Here is a 13,495-nt window from a genome sequence, read left to right as displayed (position 1 = left end):
ACATAAACAGTGTTTTAGGTCACAAACAAGCCAAGACTTTATAAAACACTGTTTTCCATGATGCATATGGACAACTGAAAAAGAGATTTTGAAATAAATGAGCACAATTTGCACATGGCAACAGCTGTTTTCAAATAATGCTTTGGAGTTTGACAAGCAGGAGTTTGAAATCGAAAGCGAATGCTGGTTTGTTGGGGTCAATGGTCACAGGATCGTTGGCATTTACATGACAAATCAGTTGATTAATCATAACACTGCTATACAGAGACACATACTGTAAATAGGTGTTATGTTTGTTTGGGTTTTTAGTTTTTTGTCTTTTTTTAAATAAAATTTTACGACATAATATCGCCTATATACCTAGCCTGGAGTGAAAGATCTAAAATGCTGTTGGCATGGATAGGATTTCATTAAATTAATTTATTAATTCATTCAAAAAGTAACATTTTCAGAAATATCCTTGGAAAAGTGTGTAGCCTTATACAGTATACATATTAACGATTAATATCTTTCCAAATGTAATGTGCAGGGCTCCATACTTAGAACAAAGTATTTAAATGACAAATGTAAATCACAATTTTTTTACAAACAAATATGCCTAATATTTTTTGCTATTTTCGAAATTTCTTGGTTTATGATTAAAGATAATCGTTTTCTACCAAGCCATCACATTCATATTTCATCTGATTTCACCAAAAACATCTGTAAAAGTGGTGGTGATATCTTTAGATAGTCCCTTGATATACAGATCAGACGTGGTTTCAAAAGAACTTTGGAGATCAAATTTCAGATGAGGCGATTACTTACAGCCATCCGTCATCTCACAGACAACAAAGAGTTTGTGTACATCACAACATAATTGCACACACATGTCCAGTACGAGCAGTTACCTGATCTGTCGGCCTCACTTTCTCTCTGAAAAGCCAGTGTTTTTTGTTTTTCATCTTTTCTAGTTTTGAAACTCATTATACGTATGAAAAACTATGGAAAGATAGCAAGTGACAATTTTTTTTTTTATGTGCATGTAGATTGTGCCCATTTTTGTCAAGACGTAACTATCAGCTTTGATTGTATTTTCTGGCATGTGGTGTTAACTTCACCACTGGCCCGTCACTTGGCCAACAGCACGCCACGCGTGCAAAGCAAGCACAGGAAATCTGTCCCCCCAGGAGACGGCTAACAATGCTACGACCAGGCAATTCCCCTCTGCACCTTTCGTGTGAGGGAACATACACATATCACATATTCAGCTGCCATATGCAATCAATTACAAGTCTTAATGAATGCCAGCCGGGAGTCACGATCTGTACAAAAGTGTGTGCATGTGTATATGTTTGAACAAGCATTTCACCATGAAGTCTGTATGAAAATAAAGGCCCCAAAGGCTCATAATTAAAAACTTATTACAAGGAACAAAAAGAAAACTAGATTACGGTCTTTACTTGGTCTAATTTCTAAACAATAGAGGTGAGAGAGAGAAACAAAGACACAAAATAGGATTCATGTGTGAATCAAGACAGACAGACAGCAGGCACTGCCACTCCCAAGACACAAGTGTTAACCTTGTTGCTCATAAGGAGGCCATATGCATGCTGGGAGGAAGGAAGGAGGGTGGGTGTAACCCAGTCACTCCATGCAGGGTTGAAGTGTCCCTGCCAGTCTTTCAGCGTTCAATGAGAGGCCCAAGAGACACGCAACAGGGATTTTCCCGATGAGTTTCCGTGCCCTCGGCTTCCGAAATGCACCCAGTAGTCATCAATTAGCCTGACAGGTCAGATCTAAACTTGAGCACGCACATAAACTAAGACAGTGTTCAACACAGACTGTTCCTAATGGGGTTTGATACCCTTAACGGATACTAGTAAGGTTCCATCAAGCATAACAACATGCATTTTAAAGCTATTCTAAATAAAGAACTATTATGTCCAATTTGGCATGAATTATATATTTTTGCAAGGTCATTTTTTTAGTTAAATAGCTTACTGCATACACTTTTTATATTATATACAAAGTTTGGAATAATTAATATTTCAGCATTTTAGAATGTTTTCTGAAGACGTGACATTGAAGACTGGAGTAATGATGCTAAAAATCTTTAGCTTTAACATCACAGGAATCATTTACATTTTAATATGCAATAAAATAGAAAACGTTCATTTTAAATTGTACTAATATTTCTAAATATTACTGCTTTTACTGCATTTTTAATCAAATAAAAGCAGCTTTGCTGAGCATAAGACTTTTTTTTCCAAAAACATAAGATAGATAAATAGACAGACAGATAGAATAATAATATAATTTCTTACATAGGCTATAAATTGCTCTTAACAATTACAATTCAGTTCTGTGGTTACAGCCCCTCATTAATCATCCGTAGGATTAGAGGGCAAAAGTGATCCAAAACCCTTCCTAAATAACATCCAAAGCTCCATCAGCTGATACATCTCTACTCATAAAGCTACGAATTTATCATTATTGAGATAATACGGAGGATGAATTACCCAGCGTGCATGAGCCTTGTGGGGCCTGACCCGAGATCAGTCCCAGATGAAAGGAACTGGAGGGCTCAGGAATTCATTTTCATATTGCAAATGGCCATCCTAATCAGTATGCCTAAAGTGCCTCCGACAGTGTATATCTGCTAGAGCTGCGAACTGCAATGAGAATATTAGTATACACACACATGACACGTAGCAAGAGACCAGACTTGAACAGATTTGACTGACACCAGACTTATGCTGTCGCTCGATCACTTTACGTTATGAATGAGAAGCTGATTTGCTAATCGTAAAGGACCTGGTAATGCAGCAAAGGACAGAGGTCACAATTGGATTGACCCTTGCTTTCTTTCTTTAAACACCTCCAGTTCCCCCATTTCTCACACATGCATACATACATCTATGCACACTTTCCTGTCAAGACAGATCCCCTTTCAAGGGGAAGGAGCCTTTAAATGATTTAGCACTATGATCCGGAGACATTCCAAGCAATTTCATACACCACTGATATTCACAATGCTGCTCTTAGGAAATGTCTGGGCATATGCTACCCCCACCGTTCACATACACACATGCACACACAATAGAAATTGTGACATTGGCGTGAGATATAAAAAATAATGCAGGGGATTATGTCCTGATACTAGGCCTTATTTACTCATAGATGTATTAGGAAAAACACCTGCCTCCTACTCCAATAGGATCAAGAGATTAATCTTACTGAGCCTTAATACATACAGATGGTCAGACAGGAAAAATTAGAAAAATATGGAATATGAATACATTCGTCTTGTATAATATGAAATTTGATTCATCTATTGCAGAGATTATAGCTTGATGCATTGGTGTAATTAACAAGGAGACAAAGTTAATTTCTTTATAGGCCAAATGTTGCTGGCAATATCCTAGAATAATAATGATTCTTTGGGAATATTATATAAATTAAACTTAAGCCGTCTTCTCTGTTTGCATATTAATGGCTGCTGGTGCAGGGCTGCTTTTGATTCATAGGCTGTCAGATCCTCGTGCAGCTGCCACACAAACATCTGACATCTTGGAACACAACATTTATTTATTCAACACAGAGACACACAGACACCTTTAATGCTGGAGACACCCTACAAAGCTCATAACAGGGGTCTTTTTCAATCTGGGTCTTTATTCTACTTCTAAAGGGAGATTACAGTTGAAGTACTGATCTCCTTTAACTTTACTGATCTAAATCTAAGATGCTGCAGTGACACTGATCTACTGCCATTGCTTAGTGTCTTATCGGTGGAGACCCGCTGAGAACTGAGATTCACTGAAGTACTTTTTCAAAAGAGCAAATAAAGTGTTAATAGAAAACACACAATTGCTTAAGGCAAGCGTTTTCTAACTTTTGATGGCAAGGACACCAAAATATGAGGGAACCCTTTCCTAAAATATAACGGCAGTTACATATTATGTACAACAACCCAATTATATTGTGTGACAGCATGTTGTTCCTTAAATTAAATAATTAACTTTTATATTAAAATATTAATAATTCATTATTCATTTTTAGATGTATAACACTGAAAAGAAAAAAAATGGTTTAAGTGTAGGTTTATGGCCCTTTACACAAAAATATAACATTTTCTAATATAAAAATATAAAAAATTTTAACCTACAAAAAACATTAACATGCTGGATGTGAAATTGCAAAGGTTACACAATTACAAACTATTTTGCATGTATTACACATAATGTTGGAAGGAATATTTACCTACAAAAGTATGCAGATATATTTGTTTCTACTTTTTTTTTTAATAGGGTATCAACAGAATAAAATAATTACAATTAATCTCACAACTTCTGACTTCAGTCTTTAGAACGCAGAATGAATCAGTAATATTGAATTCTATAAATGTGTTAAATTATTGTGATGAACATTTCATCAATATCTTCAGTTAACATGCCAGACAGACCTAAAAAAAAAAAAAGTCATGGTAACACTTTATTTTAGACCTCTCATTACACTCCTTACAAAGCCACTCTATCAGCACTCTTTCACCCATAAGTCTTTGGTACCTGCGGTCTGAAAAGTTAAAAGTGCATCTGTTTTACCTACATACTGAAATGTGATCCACTAATGTTGCTTTGTGTCTCTCTACACCCCCCCAACACCCCAACACCCCATGGGCCTCTACTTCCTGACAAAGGTCCTTCTCAATATCCTGAAGAGAGAAGGAGAGGGTATAGTGAGGGCTATGAGTAAGTGAGAGAGACAGAGAGAAAAGAGAGAGATGGCGTGTCAGGTAGTACTCACAAAAAACGCAGAGGCCATTTATATCACAGGCGACAGGAATGAGGGGAGCCAAGACGTCTGTGTCCGTATAATCAACATCCTTTCTCCCTAAACACATGCACACATCACAACAGAGGTGCTAGTTTTATGCAGACGCCACACTGCTGTTTTCAGTCCAAATGAAAACCACTAGCGCGACTGACTCGTTCCTGTAACATAAAAGCACCCAAACTACACCCTCTGGGCTGGATATGGAACAACATCCAACAAGAACATAGTCTGGTTTCATAAAAAAATCAGCCTAATAAAGTGATAAACCAAAAAAACTTCCAAGAAACAGAAACTAAAATATGTACTTTAGATCGCCGCTAGGGGGCAACACTCAAACAATTCAATGATTTCTGACTTGCCAATCAGAGACTAACATGTTACCGATCAGATATGATGGAAAAAACATACATTGCACAACAAATCTACTATTAGAATTCAAATGAATACTATTAGAATTTTGTAGAATTATATACGTTGTAGAATTTTGTTAGGCCTTTTTTCCTTTTCTTTTTTTTAATCTTCAGTCAATGTTCAATGAAATCTTCAATTTCAAACCAATCTTTAGTTATAGTCAATGTAAAATTAAATATAGATTGCATTTATGCATAGTTTTTAGAAATACATATATTTAATTATTTACTTATTTTTCCCAGTTGTTTGTATATTTCATAAATATGATCAACAGCTATATCTCTCTTTGTATCGGTCTTAAGGCTTAACTTAAAAAATAAAAAGTGTCCAATATCGTATTTCTTCATAAGCAAGTTACATTAAGCAAGGTAATTCTGAAAACACTGTAATTGAACTTGAGTGGCAGTATGATCACGCAATCTGAATTTTGTGTTTAATCCTATCATAATTATCAGAACAGTAAAGTTACTGGTTTAGACACAAATATAAGAAAATAAATAAATGTACTTAAATGTAAAATCCATATTTGTACACATTTATGAAAATCTGCTCTTTGGTGTAAGGCCATCTGCCTGACAGATACAAATCATATGAAATGAAATCCAGCTCTTACTGCAAGCACGCAGCCAAAGCTGATTAACTGTGCTTACCTGAACATATTACAACAGCCCTCGATCAAGGACAGCAGGACTAAGCAGAAATAAGACATTTTAATATGTGTGGGAGACAAACGTGCGGCAAACTAATCTAATATCACACATAAACATACACAGTTCATATGTGAATACTTTAACGCCAGGTAGGTATTAATGTCAGGTAGACGTTAATGTAGTTACAGCTAAGAACAAGCACAGAGTCCCTGCTGAGAGAATACACACCTCCAATACATGCTGGAGGAGAGATTTCTGAGCACTGGAGCACACAGAATGGATGGGAAACCATCAGGATGGACTGACATGGTACTGCTGCCTCTAGAATCTTAGGCATTGCATCCCATTTAAAATGATCTTTCACTGATTCTTGAGTACTACTGTAAAAAAAATTAAAATAATAATTAATATGAATATAATATTACTATAGGGCATATTCTGTATTTATTCATTCATTTATTATTGTTTTACCTGTATTCTGAATTTTGCTCTTCACTACGTTGTGTTTTAGGGTTAACAGAAATGTCCATAAAATTACTGGATAATGTCCTGGCAGAAAATTACCAGTACTTTTTTCTTTTTTTTCTTCATTCAGTCATTCATTCAATCAATAAATCATTCATTTTACAGTTTAGGACAAGACAAGATACAAAACTATAAAATCTTAAAATGAAAATATAAAAGTTTTTGAATTAAGGAATGGTGTTCCATTCATTATTTAGGCTTTTTCTTCTAATTAAAGGAATAGTTCACCCAAGAATTAAAATTATGTCATCATTTACTCACCCTTGTGTTGTTCTAATATATATTTTTAAGAATTTTGAAGAACCAAATAGTTGTTGGTCCCCATTGGCTTCCATATAGGGAAAGAAATACTATGGAATTCAGTGGAGACCAACAACTGTTTGATCACCAGCATTCCTCAAAATATGTGACCCTGGACCACAAAACCAATCATAAGGGTACATTTTTCAAAATGGAGATTTATCCATCATCATCTGAAAGCTGAATAAATAAGTGTTCCATTGATGTATGGCTTGTTAGGATCGGACAATATTTGGCTGAGATACAACTATTTGAAAATCTGAAATCAGAGGGTTGCAAAAAAATCTAAATATTGAGAAAATGGCCTTTAAAGTTGTCCAAATACAGTAGGAAATTTACAAAATATCTTCATGGAACATGATCTTTACTTAATGTCCTAATGATTTTTGGCATAAAAGAAAAATCAAGAATTTTGACCCATACAATGTAATTTTGGCTATTGCTACAAATATACCCCAGCGACTTAAAACTGGTTGTGTGGTGCAGGGTCACACCTGCTTTTATGTTCAACACGAGAAAGAAACTCAACAGATTTGAATCGACATGAGGGTGAGTAGCCTAAATGATGACAAAAGTTTCATTTTTGGTTGAACTATCTCTTTAATATGGTCAAATCTAGCAGTAATTTAAATTTTCAGTCTATAAATTAAAAAGTAAGTTAAGCAACTGCACATTTTGGTTCTAAACACAAATTTACATAATTTTCACTTCTAACACATATGACGTGATAAATGAAAATGAGCAGAAGTCAATCTGTTCTGTCAGCATGGTGGGGGAAAACAAAACTGTGTGAATATTTTAAAGTAACTAAAAGAAATTTGACATACACATGAATATTTCATCGGAATGACATCATGATATCTCAGAGTAATTTGTATGAAGCTTGTGAAAACATCAATATTTCAAATATTAAACAGGTTAAACAGGTTTTTAAAAAAGGGTGATTGGGGATGGTAGTCAAACCTATTAACACCACCATATGCAACAACAGCACATGCTCTACTATGAATATGTCTGAGTTTGAAGTACTGTTGATGAAGCACTGTTACCTACTAATCTAAACGTCAGTTCCGGTCTGATTGCTCAGTGATGGATAAGTGTATGTGTGCACGTGGAGTGTTTCAAACAAATGCACAGACTGCAAAGCAATCAGTTGAACTTGTTTCCAAACCCGCCGATGGAGAATACGCACACGCGTGTCCTATAAAGACACAAATCATTTACATGCTCGTCTCATCAAAGGCAGCTCCGCTCATCTCCACCGAGATTTTCCGCCGATCAGAGTGCTCCGGTTGCATCTCCAAGCGCGACGAGCTAACCTTTGCTACTGCCAAGAAATGTGATTAATTTTTAAAATACAGCTGTTGACCTATTATTGAGACGGAGATATGCCACAGGAGACACTCCGCGCGCCCACTCTGTCATTATGGAACGCGTTATTCCATCAGTGTTTACAAGTTCATGCTCAAAAAGAAACACGCGCGCGGAAAAAAAGGCGATAAATCAAAATGATATCAAAAAAGCTGTTCTGAGCCATTTTCTTCAACAAAACGCCAATCAAACAAAAGCCCGTGGAGTCATCCTTTCAGAATGAGCTTTTGAGACTAAAATAGTAACAACAATAGAGAAACAATCACTCCGAAGCGTTTGAGTAGCTTGTTAATGCGCTCATGAATAAATTATGCTAGAGATAATGAGTTTATGATCAATAATTCATCCTAGTGTTTCTAGCTCTGCTCTATAATATGTGTCGTGTAAATATAAGGGCATGTACTTCACGAAATTATAGCTTAACAAAAGGTACTTAAAATGCGCCAAACCTGTTTAAATTCATTCAATGATTTTGAATACTTTTTGGTATTAACGTAAGGCATCTTTCTGTTAGTTGAGGTGATTCTTTGCTAGCTCTAAATTCTATACAAAGAAACAATATGCCTTATAAAAGCTACTGAAACCTGTAAAAAAATATATAAATTGATAAAATCTTAAAATGCCATTGACATTTTCCCCAGTTATTAAATATATTAGCAGGTAGCCTATAGAATTTGAATGATCAATTCCATTTTATTAGATGGAAATTGAAATTTTTCAAAATCCAGAAGTCGTGGGGCCTTCGAATCTTATCTTGGCCAATGGGGGCTCCTAAAGTCAAAAATATTGAGAACCACTGCTTTAGGCATTACAAATGGCATTATTCACCCAAAATGCTAATTGAAACAAGGACTGATGAGAAGTTCTCTTTAAAAAGTACTTCCTAGTGCACAAAACCCTCTCCGAATAGACGATTATGCGAGTGCGAGCGAACTGCCCTGAAATTCACTTTGTAGGTCAGACTTGTACACTTGCCTTTCATCGAAAAATTAATTCACTCTGTTGTGAGTACTTGTACACTTTTACATCCAAATTGGAACAGGACCACAAATGTCCAATGTAGCAGGGGCAGGTCACAGCTCAGTGGCACATATGAATACGGTCAGAACATGTCCCAAACGGACTGATGTGTTGACAGATCTTCTGACATGACCCAGATGAATCCCCAACACCCTGCAGTACCCCCTCAGAATCAGTTGGGCCTGTTGACTGGCCTGATTCAACCAGCTGGGACGTCTGGAGTCAAGAATCACGCTGGTGGTTCAAGAGGAAGAAGTAAGGGCCAGCTGGATGTGAGAGAAAGAGGGGATGAGGACAGTCACCAGCCTCATGTAGCATTCCGCTTACACTAGTGACAACACGGAAAATGTGAGAGGAAGAGAGAGCGAGATGGCCCTTGAACAGACACAGAGACTGGCCCTGAGGAACTAACTAGAGAGAAATGCCAGACAGAGTGAAATATGATGTTTTCACTTTGTCAAAGGATTTTCCGACTCCTACAGAGTCATCTTATGAATGTAGCCTATTTAGTTTTAAACTCTGCCAGGGATGTCGATTAAATGTTTTATCAACCGACAGATGAATCAATTGTGCATTTGCATTCTGGTGGAGGAAGCGAGTTCGGGGGGGGGGGGGGTCTTTGGAAAGCATCAGCGAGAGAGAATCAGAAAAGGAGAGAGCAGGCTATAAGTAAAAGAGCTCTGGCAGCCAACAAATGCAGAACAAAAGAAACAATTTGCATACAAATCAAAGTTTATCATCTCAGTCTCCCTCTGCCTGTTGTGCATTCAGAAGCGCAGATGCATTCAAAGCCCTGAGAGAACAGGACACCTCTATCTCGCTGATAGAGGCCAAATGTGGATTTCGTCATATCGAAATCCACATCGTCGAAAGAGGTGAGAGACAGACAGGCAGACGGAGAAAAGAAGAGAGAACGAGACAAGTGAAAAATGGTTTAATTTCTGTTTATGATCCTGTGCATGAAATGTGATGAACATTTGCGCATCACAGTCAAATGAACATAACGCTCTTTCTTTACATCTGCAAACACCCAGCGATAAAAAAAATTAACTCCTCTCAGTGCAAGAATTGACAGGTGAGATATGCAGTAGAAATCCTTTTTGAGAGTGTTCAGCCCGTTCAATTTCAATGCCAAGTCCTCCAGCTTTCTCCTATAAAGAGACCACATCAATATACTGTCGACTTTAATCCCTCCAATGGAGGAAAAAGAGACGTCAAGAGGAGTTAGAGGAAATCCAGGGGCGAACTGCAGGCCTGCTGAAGCTCAATAAACCCCACTGAGGACACATCAAAGTATGTGATGGTTTATGTCTGCCACCAGAGGGCACACTTACTAAGATTTTGATTCACAGATCCCTCACACTATTTTGGAACATTAATATCAATGTTAATATCCTATGATTACCATTATTTACTCATTTTTAATAGAAACATTCAGGTGTACTTTATGGATGACCACAAACTACAAATGTGGTGCACTGCGTTATCAAACAGACTGTAAAACCAAAAAAGCTGCCATACACAAATACAAATGACTCAAAATAACAGCTCATACTTGACGTAAATGTCACAGAGAAAAAAGAATGTCAGGCTTTAATTTTGTCGTTTGCAAAGGAGACGGGGAAAAAGTTGGGGGGGGGGGGGGGGGATGTGTCCAGAGAGAGATACAGGTCCAAATTGTTTTAATATACAGTAACAGAGGATGCCGCAGGGGGGATAAAACAATAGGTGAGATGAAAGATCTTTTGACATCAATCTTTAGAATAAGTATACAGTATTTTTAATATATATTTTAGAAAAAAAGTGAAAAATGTGGGCCATTTTAGAATGGTGCTGTTAAACTTTTAATTTCATCATGTATTTTCATGACTACGCCACCAGAGGGAAGACCTTTCCTTTCTTTGAGTCACGGAACTTGGTCAAGCCTGTCAGTCAAAATCATTAAAAACATGAAAGTACATGAGAACTTTTACTAATCAAACAGATAAACACCCTTACTAAAAACTTGTTCTACACTGTACCAAATAAGTGTTCATTGGCTTTTAACAATAGCAGAACCCTTTTTGGTGATAAATAGAACCCTTTTTATACGATTCTATGAAGAAGTATGCTTTGATAGTGACCTTAATATTAAAAAAAGTTATTTATAACAATAACAAATTTTCATTCAAATGAGCATATTTGTATTAATATCAGTATTATTTATTTATATATATATATACACACACACACACACTCACCTAAAGGATTATTAGGAACACCATACTAATACTGTGTTTGACCCCCTTTCGCCTTCAGAACTGCTTTAATTCTACGTGGCATTGATTCAACAAGGTGCTGAAAGCATTCTTTAGAAATGTTGGCCCATATTGATAGGATAGCATCTTGCAGTTGATGGAGATTTGTGGGATGCACATCCAGGGCACGAAGCTCCCGTTCCACCACATCCCAAAGATGCTCTATTGGGTTGAGATCTGGTGACTGTGGGGGCCATTTTAGTACAGTGAACTCATTGTCATGTTCAAGAAACCAATTTGAAATGATTAGAGCTTTGTGACATGGTGCATTATCCTGCTGGAAGTAGCCATCAGAGGATGGGTACATGGTGGTCATAAAGGGATGGACATGGTCAGAAACAATGCTCAGGTAGGCCGTGGCATTTAAACGATGCCCAATTGGCACTAAGGGGCCTAAAGTGTGCCAAGAAAACATCCCCCGCACCATTACACCACCACCACCAGCCTGCACAGTGGTAACAAGGCATGATGGATCCATGTTCTCATTCTGTTTACGCCAAATTCTGACTCTACCATCTGAATGTCTCAATAGAAATCGAGACTCATCAGACCAGGCAACATTTTTCCAGTCTTCAACCGCCCAATTTTGGTGAGCTTGTGCAAATTGTAGCCTCTTTTTCCTATTTGTAGTGGAGATGAGTGGTACCCGGTGGGGTCTTCTGCTGTTGTAGCCCATCCGCCTCAAGGTTGTGCGTGTTGGGGCTTCACAAATGCTTTGCTGCATACCTCGGTTGTAACGAGTGGTTATTTCAGTCAAAGTTGCTCTTCTATCAGCTTGAATCAGTCGGCCCATTCTCCTCTGACCTCTAGCATCAACAAGGCATTTTCGCCCACAGGACTGCCGCATACTGGATGTTTTTCCCTTTTCACACCATTCTTTGTAAACCCTAGAAATGGTTGTGCGTGAAAATCCCAGTAATTGAGCAGATTGTGAAATACTCAGATATATATATATGTGTGTGTGTGTGTGTGTGTGTGTATAATGTTTATTACCCCTCTATTTGCCTGTTCTTATCTTGTAGCCTCTGTTAGGGTTTTGAATACATTTACATTTTAGGTTGCTTAAAAAACAGCAATTGTGTCAATTAGGTACTTTTATTGATTGATTGATTGATTGATTGATTGATGTGTGAAATTTTTGCAAAAATGGCAAGCGCTCTAACAACAGTTACACGTACTTCAATAAATGACAGCCAACACTGAACATGAATAAATGCATAAAACAAGAAATAAAAAACAGATGAATAGAAAGTTTCAATATTTGCACAATCCTCTATGATGCCTTTAAGTGTTAAGTGCCTTTTAAGTCCATCAGTATGTGTGTATTTTGGTGTAACTGAATGGCAAGTTCTCTCTGCAGGTGATGAGGTTGTGGGATGTGACAGCATCTGAAATGCAGTGCATCTCTTCCATTTATGCAAAAAGTTGTGTTTATGAAGGTCAAAAGTAGCAAAAATAGACAGTATTTGATCCCTTCGCAAAGGTGAAAGTGATATTAAGTCATGAATTAGCATTAATGTGTTTGTTGTTTTTTATGACAGTGTATGTTTATATATAAATTCAATTGATCATTATTTGAAAAAAATCTAACAATATGGCAACTTGAATTCAATATCTCTGTTACTTACTTGAAGATAAAGAGGCTGAACATAGCTGAGCAAATATGCATGTTCTGTTAAAAAATGAATCAAAAAAATATAAATAAACAGAAAAAACACGTAGGAACCAGAATTTGAAATGTCAAATTTACCAGCATTTTAAGAATGAAATAATTGGCCTGTTGATAGCGTGCTGATAGTCCATGTAGTTGGATGTTTGAGTTCCAGCAAATGGATAATGAAGTGGCTTTGACGGTTAAAGATTTGAAAAACAAAATACAGGAATAAAGAATCCTAAATTCTAACAAGAAACCATTTCAACAAAAAGGGATTAATAATATAACTCGTATTGCGTGGTGAAGAAAGTTTTCTTGCCATGCAAAAATCTCTTGATTAAAACACTCATATAATCATAGGGCCCTTTATAAATACAGGGTGTCATTAGAAAGTATGCTATATGTAAATTAGAGAGGCCATTGTTCTACAGCTAATAATGCAGGCGACA

This window comes from Barbus barbus (genome assembly GCF_936440315.1).
Source record: "Barbus barbus genome assembly, chromosome: 2".
Taxonomy (NCBI): domain Eukaryota; kingdom Metazoa; phylum Chordata; class Actinopteri; order Cypriniformes; family Cyprinidae; genus Barbus; species Barbus barbus.
The sequence above is the reverse complement of the archived record's forward strand: the minus strand, read 5'-3'. Positions refer to the sequence as shown.